The following is a 9,462-nucleotide window of genomic DNA, read 5'->3' as shown; positions in this document are numbered from 1 at the left end:
GTCTGAAAAAGCTCCCGAAATTTCAAAATGGGGATACAAATTCCAAATTATGGTGGGCAGGCTATTGGGAAAATATCTGTTCTATGGTATTTTGTTTTGTCTATGATCTTCTATGTGTGTGGTATTCAATTCTGATGACTATGAAAAAGGAGATGTGGTATGACTGCCAATGATACAATCTTCACAAAAGACTAAATGACACAGAAATTTACAGCTTTAGGTCACAATACAGCCTTCAACCATTAGCAAAACGCATACAACATAGTCAGCTATAACAGGCCCGGCAATGACAAATGTAAAACAATTCAAACGAGAAAACAAATGGCCTAATTTATGTACAAAATAATGAACGAAAAACAAATTTGTAACACAGCAACAAACGACAACCACTGTGCAGGCTCCTGACTTGGGACAGGCACATACAGAATATGGCGAGGTTAAAAAATTTAGTGGGCACCCAGACCTCTCAGATTCTAGGCTGTTGTACAACAGAACAGTACATGGCATGGACCTGGTAACTTTGATTCGTACACCCACATTTTCCTTTTCTAGAAAGTAACATCAGTATTTTATCAATAAAAAAATACAGAAATAACTATTTTGTTTGTACGTTTAAAGTGCTTTTCTGGGTATCCTTCGTCTGGAACGCTTAAACTGAAACTTTTATGAGTCAGGGATGCATAAATTCTTAGAAACACTTGATAGTATACCCTATTTCAATATACTTGTGGCTATTCCATATTTTTAATATTTCTTTTGTATATTCTATGTCTTTTATATGTGTAAATACTTGATACTGGCCATTAGCAAACACATGTCACATCGTTATTAATTCCACGCTTACTCTCATACAAACTGTAAATCAAGTTTGTGTTTCTTATTTCAAAATTTAGTAAGCTGCTGCTTAGAATGAATCCATTGCATCAAAGGTTCATGATATTAAACATGCTATCTCTCATTAAAAAAAATTAGGAGCACATTATTGTTGACAGTTATAACGAATCGAGCATATCCGTAGTGGTTTATATCATATATAATGTTATTAACCATGACTAATATGCTCTATTTATAAAAGCCACATTCTAACATCTCCCTGGTGTTGGTTATTCAAAGAATGCGAGTAACCACAAGATTCCCTACCCTTCCGGGACACTTGAGGGTTTGTGATGGTAATTTGTTTGTTTTCAGACTAGCGTTTTTTGTGTGTGTGTTTTTTTTCTGTTTTTTTTGTTGTTGTTTTTGGCGGTTATTTTTAGGGGGAAAGGGGCTTTTTGTTTTTTGTTTGTTTTTTTTTTTTTGTTGTTTTTTTTTGGTCATCGAATTTTCTATCCTAATCGACTTATAATTGCGGTTGCATCATTGGAAGTCCTTAAATACCCTTTTTTTTTTAAAAGATCACAAAAATTTCACTCTCTGTTTTATGAAAATAACGAGACAACGGTGTAGGACGACTATATACAACTTTTTATCAAAAGGAGACCAAAGAAATTTTTTAATTTACATTATGAAAAATATCTGTGGTGTATCAAGTGTAGCTTTGGTACAATCTTTACGAACTATATCATCTTCCCAACACAATGCTACCAGTTTCAACAATTGGAAATTGTATTTAAATTAGTGCAAACCAAAACCACAATCATAACTTTGATATATGTATACTGCATTTAAATTTTCGTCTGTACAAAAACCCCTGTTATTTAGTAATATAATAGTATGTGATAGTTACCACTTTGACTCTGAAGATATCAATTGGAGGTTTATCTTTAAATATGGGTATATATGATTGGAGCATCGATTATTTACGTCAAAAATATGTGGTTCACTTACGCTTTCTACTCGCACTTTATATCATAAGACATTTAAAATTACTGGCATTCATTCACAATACTTGTATATAAAAGGAACGTATTTAGTATAGAAAAACTAGGTAGGCATATAATATCATAACATTTAGTGTGTAACGTATACATTTAATTGATTTTGTTTTTATTAATTTTTTTGGGGTTCATTTTTATATATTTAAAGTAGATTTAATGTCATAAAAATGAATTAAAATTAAAAAAAAAAAAGACGGGTGACCAGATATATCGATTTTTGTTCTGAAATACAGGTCAATTAGATAAGAAAAAAACCAATGTATGTTTTTATAATGAAAATCGAAAACGTTTTTCCTTTCTGCTCATTTTAGCGTTTTAGCATTTTGTACACTGTGCATTTCTTGTTTATATATGTGTTTTGGTGTTAAATGCATTGGCCATCAATTAGTTATGATGACACGTATAATTTATATATTTTATCATTAAATGTACTTGTATAGTCTCAGTAGCTCGACTGCAGTAAAGAGTAGATTGATTCAAACTGTGTTATATGCTATTACTTTAATACTATAATGATAAAGAATTTCTAGAAAAATCGGTTGAGAATATTTTTTTTTAATAAACAAAACGCTGTGTTCAAAGTCATTATTTTCGTATACAGATGCAACTAGTGGATCAGGATATGTTTGCCTTCCGGAATACCAGTGACTGACACCCCTTACACCGTGTTACAGACTGTTTGTCCTTTCATCATCTCTATTTTAAGCCATACTATTGTCTTATTTTGTTCGGCTAATGGGATTACATAATCATTGTACTCTTTTTATCCTCTACAATTTTTTTTCTGTTTTTTTTTTTAAACTTATGTCAATAAGCTCCGGAAAGTTAAAAGATCTCAAACTATATTAATATAAAGTAACCAAAGTTCGTTTTTGATATTTGTAAAAAACATTTAACATAAAATGAAAACAAAAGAAATGATTGACTCGGATGAGAGTAAGGAGCATCTCCCCGAAAGCGTCTCCTGCAATGCTTACGTCATTCATCATACGATGCGCAAATACAAGTTGTAATGTCAAGGGGAAACGGGTAGCAAACAATGCCATAATTCATACTTGACTTTAGGAGCACTTATTTCACACAAAATTTGCTGTTTTCTGTTTTGACTTTTCAAATAAATAAAAAAAAACGACCTTAATGATCTTGGATAAAGTTACATATTCGGAATAAGCGTGCTTTCCTCTAAATGAAGATAGCCTTTGTTTAAAACAAATGTCCATTGTTAATCAACATGAATGTGTTGATTGTTTGGAATAACAAGAAACCTACCCTCTTATAGTGATATACACTATAAATTAAACGATAACCTTGCGTGGCAGGCGTCCTTACATTGAGTATTGTATATCATATACATCACAAAAATGTATCAGTGTCGAACTGTCAAGAAAAATCTATAAATTCGTATTAAGATAAAGTAGATTGCACCATTATGTCAATAAAAGTTTAAAGGAGATATAGCGTGGTATATATTTACCTATATTGTGCCAATTCAGCATAGTATTCCCTCAGTAATCATGTCATTACCATACAATTCACTTTCAAAATGATTAGTTTAAATGATTAGTTTAAATGATTAGTTTGAATGATTAAATTCATCAAATTTCAAAGAAAATGGTAATACAATGCTCGCCTCGCATTATCGTTAACAAAATATTGTGTTGTGCATGTATCAGATCTGCATTTAAGAATTGAATGCTTCTTTTTGTAAATTTATTGGGGTGTAAAAGCGTTGACGGAAGCGCTTCATTCTAAAAATGTACGCACGGTCAACGCTTTTACAACCCCATGCAACTGCTTACGGAATAACACGTCATGTGTAGTTAGCCAATCAGAATAAAATATTATAATGAAACATACATCTTATGTAATTATATGTTGATTATCACAAATTACAATTCGCACAACAGTTGCTCATTTTACTTTTCTTTACAGATAAAGTACCAAAGAGAAATGACCTTATTGATACCTGAAATAAGAACTTAGTCTAATTCGAAGAAGAAAAACATCGACCCATTTAGACAGAGCATGTTTGGATTAAATACACCAATATCTGAATGCCGAAGACGAAATAAATTAGACGATTTTGATGGAATACGGAGCATTTTGTCACAAAGGTATGTTGTCTTTTTTTCATATTTTATGTTAAATTTATTATCTTAATATACTTTGATGTATATTTCATAAATGAAAACGAATCACGCGGAGAATAGATCATTAGGATTGTTTTGAACCGAAATCAAATGTGGTATGATTTTCAATGACACAATTATATATCTACAAGAGACAAAGGAATCATTTTGAAAAAGTTCTAGAGCAACAAACTACCATCAACAATAAACAAAACCCATTCCGTATAGCATGTTATATATGGCCTCATTGCTAAATACTTCTCACTTGTAACATTGAATTTTTACATGTATTTCACATAGTTACTTGACTAAAGCATGAACATGAATCGTATTATTTGGGAAAAAAGTCAATAAAATCGTTGTTTTTCTTTTCTAGCAATATCGAAGACAATTGGATGCCGTATGTGCAGGAGGATGGTGGCTTATTTTATGTTATAGTCAAGGATACATCAGGTCATCCAGGATTTCATGGAACCAATAAGTGTTACTTTCATTCTGATGTTCAAAGAAATACCAAACAATGTCTCTGTGATACTTCCAGTCAAAATAACATTCAATCTAGTTCATCGGGGTGTTTAAAACACGGTCAGAATAACAATCACGCTAAAGCATCTGTCTGCTTAAAACACGTCAGTGATCATCAGCAACGACAACATACATGTAACAAAAACAATGTCTTTTCTAGTCACAACTATTGTGAAAGTTTGTGTGGAAGTAAAATAAGTGTGCCTTTAAAAGAAATAAGCGAAGAACGTAACAGTTGCACCATTGATAAAGAACTCTGTGAACGTGATGTAAACCACAATTTTTATCATGGGAAAGAACATGGATCATCGAGTAGCAGTGAGTCGAGTATTGATTCCCAGAGCAATTCAGATAAATCATCTTTAAGCAGCTCTCCAACATCTATAGACAACTTCATCAAGAAATCAAAAAAGCCTTTTTCACAAAGACTTAACCTAACCCGATTCCGCTTGAGATTCCGATCGGTGAAATAAATCAAGGTGTTTGTACATTTCATAAAAATCAAAATGCTATTTATTAAAATATATTTATATTAGTTTATAGTTAACCTTTTTTGTTTCGGTGTAGACCATTGTTATGAAGTACTAGATACGTACTAGATACGTCATAAAATACAAATACAACTGACTGTCATTTTTCATTTTTTTATCCTAAGTATGCTGTGCATTCAATTGTGGTAGGCATCGCTTACTGGTTTAAAAAAATGAATATTTCTTTATAAAATGGGACGTAAGAAATATACAAATGAGGCAAAACACTTACTACAAAAAAAACCCAGATGTCTATAATATATAAAGATCTACATGGTCTCATAAGTAGTCAAAAAAGATACAGAAGATATAAAAGGAGTATTGAAACGTAGAGGCCGAGAAAAAAACCTGGCAATGCCATTTTTAACACGAAAAACGACAAAAGACCAACAGCATTACAAAACACATACTACATAAAAAAAAAAACCAACCAAAAACATCCGAATGAAAGTAACACTTATTGGTTCCATGAAATCCTGGTTGACCTGATGTATCCTTGACTATAACCTAAAAACTGAACAAAACGAACACAATCAAAAATGGTAGTGTTTCTGAGTTAACCTTTTAATAATAACATTTCGACAAGTGGACTGATATGGAAAAAAAAGGAAAAACAAGCTGGAATTATTTGTCTTCATTTTATGTATGCTTTGTCACAATATGCATGTTGATGGTTAAATGAAACGCAAACTGAGTGTTTTATGGAGGGAGGGCTTTTTTATGATTGTTTGTGGATTCACTTTTCATATTATGCTGTTACCTCTTTTAAAGGTTTTTGTGACTGTGTTTATGTCTAATTTAACGTAACAGTCTCCTTTTATTCTGATTAATGTGGTAGAAGATTTTCATAATTCGAACACATAATAAATACTTCGTCATTGCAACAACAAAAACATTTTATTCAAGGCCAGGTCGATGTAATCAATAAATTATTGTTCTTAAAAAAACTAGACAGTTGTGACAAAATGCCAAAAACGGGATTAATATGCACACATTAATTGATGTTTTATCAAAATAGATTTTTACAGATCAGATGCTATCTCTTTAATAACTTAAACATTTATTTAAGAAAGTTTATGTCAGACCGACCTGACAAACGACGACAATATCCAAGTATAATAGAAGTAATAGTTGTTTTTGTACGGATAGTATCGAAGTATTTGATAGAAAGTAATTACTTTTTATTTGATTTTCGGTGGTCTATTTCTTATAAAAGATAACAAATGTATAACATTGGAGTTACTCATTTGTATTATATGTTTTGTCAACACGGTTTAACATATTTCGTGAAAATTTCAATGAATTGTTGTTAGTTTGTTTAGCACTGCAACATTAACAAAGTTTTGCCGACTGTCAAATCAGATCAATGGAGACCGTAGAAAATGACTTTGTAACAAAGGAGAAAGAAATCTAGGTGTCGGAAAACGAACGATTTAAAATTAGGCAAACCCTCCAAAAACATTGTTGAATTGATCACCAGATATAAACGGATAGCAATTTGGAAAGACTAAATATAAGGCTAAAAAATACTTGTTATGAAAACCGGCGGGGATATCGTCGAACCATGAAGGTTACGTGTGTATTGTCCCTAATGGATCGTCCTGAACATGCATGAAATATTTGCCACTGGACGTTTAGCAACCAACAATCAATCAATCCCTGATGGGATATAGTATATGGTTTTACTCATTACAGTAAGTAAACCCCAAAAATCTGGAAGTGATATACTTACTTTGATGTGATGATGAATGATTTTTTGGTGATACAGCTTCTGTAATTCAACTTCTATAGTTTTGGCTATTATTTAAATCCTTTTCGATCATATAGCTCTTCAACTGCTTCTGTTTCTATACATCATTGGCTCTGAATTATTCGGCTTTGAACAACGTTTGATGAAGGTGAACACAGAAAAGCGCATCTGACACTTGCAGTTTATAAATAGTTGGTTTAATTATATGTTTTAATAACTATTAACCCCGCCACATTATTTATGTATGTGCCTGTCCCAAGTCAGGAGCCTGTATATTCAGTGGTTGTCGTTTGTTTATGTGTTACATATTTGTTTTTCGTTCATTTTTTTTACATAAATAAGGCCGTTAGTTTTCTCGTTTGAATTGTTTTACATGGTCATTTCGGGGCCTTTTATAGCTGACTATGCGGTATGGGCTTTGTTTATTGTTGAAGGCCATACGGTGACCTATAGTTGTTAATTTATGTCATTTGTCTCATTTGCAATTATACCACATCTTCTTTTTTATATAAATAGAAATACCTAACTGAATGGCTTGAATCACTATCTACTTATGCAGTAGACTTCATAACATATACTTTTATTTTCTTAAGACAGTTTGAATAGTAAAGGTTCTCATATCCCTGATTTAACAATTGCTGTACATATTTTTGCACAGTCAGTGAGCTGGTTAACCACTTTCACGTTTGACCCAGTATTAAAAAGTAAAAGAAATTTGAATGATTTAGGAATAAAACATATTTACAAATATGTCAAAGACAGTTTTATAATTCCATTGTGGTTATAAAAATTATATATAGAGAGAAAACCGCTAAACATTCATTTACATATAGAAGTCTATTCAAAAATAAACACCATAAAACAGATTTATGTTGAGGATAATGATTTAAAATTGTTAATGAGACTTCAATAAAGTAATTATCGTTGATGGTTATTAATCAGTGTCATTTTTTTTTCTTTCAAATACACAACATAAAAAAAAAATAATGGTTAACCAAACAGAAACCCGCATAAACTTGACCGAGTTAAGGAGATAAGCAAAATGTTACAATTAATGGATTAATTTGAAAAAAAACGCTTTTAAGTATAGTTTTGGCAGGGCAAACTATATACTCGGAAATTCAGATCAATGTGATTTCATTCATCCGATTTTCAAGAAACACAACCTTCAAAGAAGACATCTTAACTTCGTGTTATTTTGTTTTTTATTTGTCTTTGTAAATTATTAACCATTACCGTTTTGTCCATTTTTGGGAATATCCTCTTGGCGTGGCTCGATATTTATACATCTCGCCATAATGTTATTTTGCTGCTGTGTTTTGTCTATATGACATTTTGTTTTTCTTTGTTGCCTTTTTTATTTGCTTTCTTAGTGATTTCAAAAGATTATAACACAATGTTGACTGCTGAACCCTTATTGTTTTACATTTTAATTTTTATGTTTGTTTGTTTTGTTCACACATTGTTGTCAATATACTATTAAAGGAAATATATATGCGACTGTAATACAAGCGAGAGATAAAGCTAGCTATAAAACCAGGTTTGATCCATTTTCTACATAAGGTAATGGCTGTTCCAAATCAGGACAGTTGTTTTCCATTTGTTTGATGTGTTTGAACTTTGGTTTTATGATTTCATAAGGTATTTCCGTTTTGCATGATGAAAACAGCGAATTCTTTCCTGTTCAGTTTTCTAATACAGGAATTGCTGTAATCAATACCAGCAATGTTCTTAATCAAAAGGAGGTAAAATCTAAAATTGCAGAGTTTATCTATGCTTCAAAACAAATATATACTTGGCATGAGTAAAGTTTTATCCTGTCCAGTATAGTAGACAAAATTTCACATAACAAATCACATAAGGAAAATAACCATCACTGAATTTTTCACTCTTTTTTTTCCTGTATACAAGCTTAAGTACCTCTAGTGTCAAAAGCACAAGGACACCAATGCGTCTTCTACAAGAAGAACACATAAAAAAAAACTCTGCCATGTTTTTGTTCCCAAAAGCATTACATGTACAGTTTCTTTGACTATGTTATTACTGGGGTTCTAAACATAAACATCTCCGAAAGGTGATTTCTCATGATCCTACAATCAGAGAAATCCAATATATCAATTTAAACAATAATTTCTAAATAGTAATGGATTTTGATGAGGACCTCACCAAAGCATGGGCTCATTTTAAATTTGAGCTTTTAATCAAATTATTATTGAGCTTGTTGTTTTAATGCCACCATTTTTCTGAATCTAAAAAAAAGGAAGAAAAGAAAAGAAAGATCTTCTTTTTGTCAATACTAAAACCATTCAGAATGTCAGAAAGTAAAAATAGTTGAGTAAATCTATGACGTCACATTAATAAGATTCCTAAGTCGATGTAGCAGTTTCGCACACAATTTTATTTATTGCATTTTTAAGCTAAAATATTTACTAAAATGTAAAAAATAAAAGCACAAACTTACTGAACAACGAGGTAAAACGGAAAGTTCATAATCAAATAACAAAGGAGTAGGTTCAGTAAGACCCCTTTTTGGCCCCAAAATATAGCAGTTTTATAAAATTGTGAAAATGTAATCTTTTAGCTATTTATTGGAAAGTAGAATGCTTCTGCTACACAAATATGGGCTGTTTTTGACAATACAATGCACATAT

The 9,462-nt window shown here is 31.4% G+C and overlaps 1 long non-coding RNA gene across 1 annotated transcript; it reads left to right on the top strand.

The window, feature by feature from the left end:
* Positions 1 to 1,817: 1,817 nt before the first annotated feature.
* Positions 1,818 to 5,066, top strand: LOC139485272 (uncharacterized). Its single transcript, XR_011655287.1, has 3 exons — positions 1,818 to 1,927; positions 3,810 to 3,991; positions 4,383 to 5,066. It is a non-coding gene; the product is annotated as an uncharacterized lncRNA (long non-coding RNA).
* Positions 5,067 to 9,462: the final 4,396 nt, after the last annotated feature.

The sequence above is a fragment of the Mytilus edulis genome, chromosome 8 (genome assembly GCF_963676685.1).
Source record: "Mytilus edulis chromosome 8, xbMytEdul2.2, whole genome shotgun sequence".
Taxonomy (NCBI): Eukaryota; Metazoa; Mollusca; class Bivalvia; order Mytilida; family Mytilidae; genus Mytilus; species Mytilus edulis.
The sequence above is the reverse complement of the archived record's forward strand: the minus strand, read 5'-3'. Positions and strand labels throughout refer to the sequence as shown.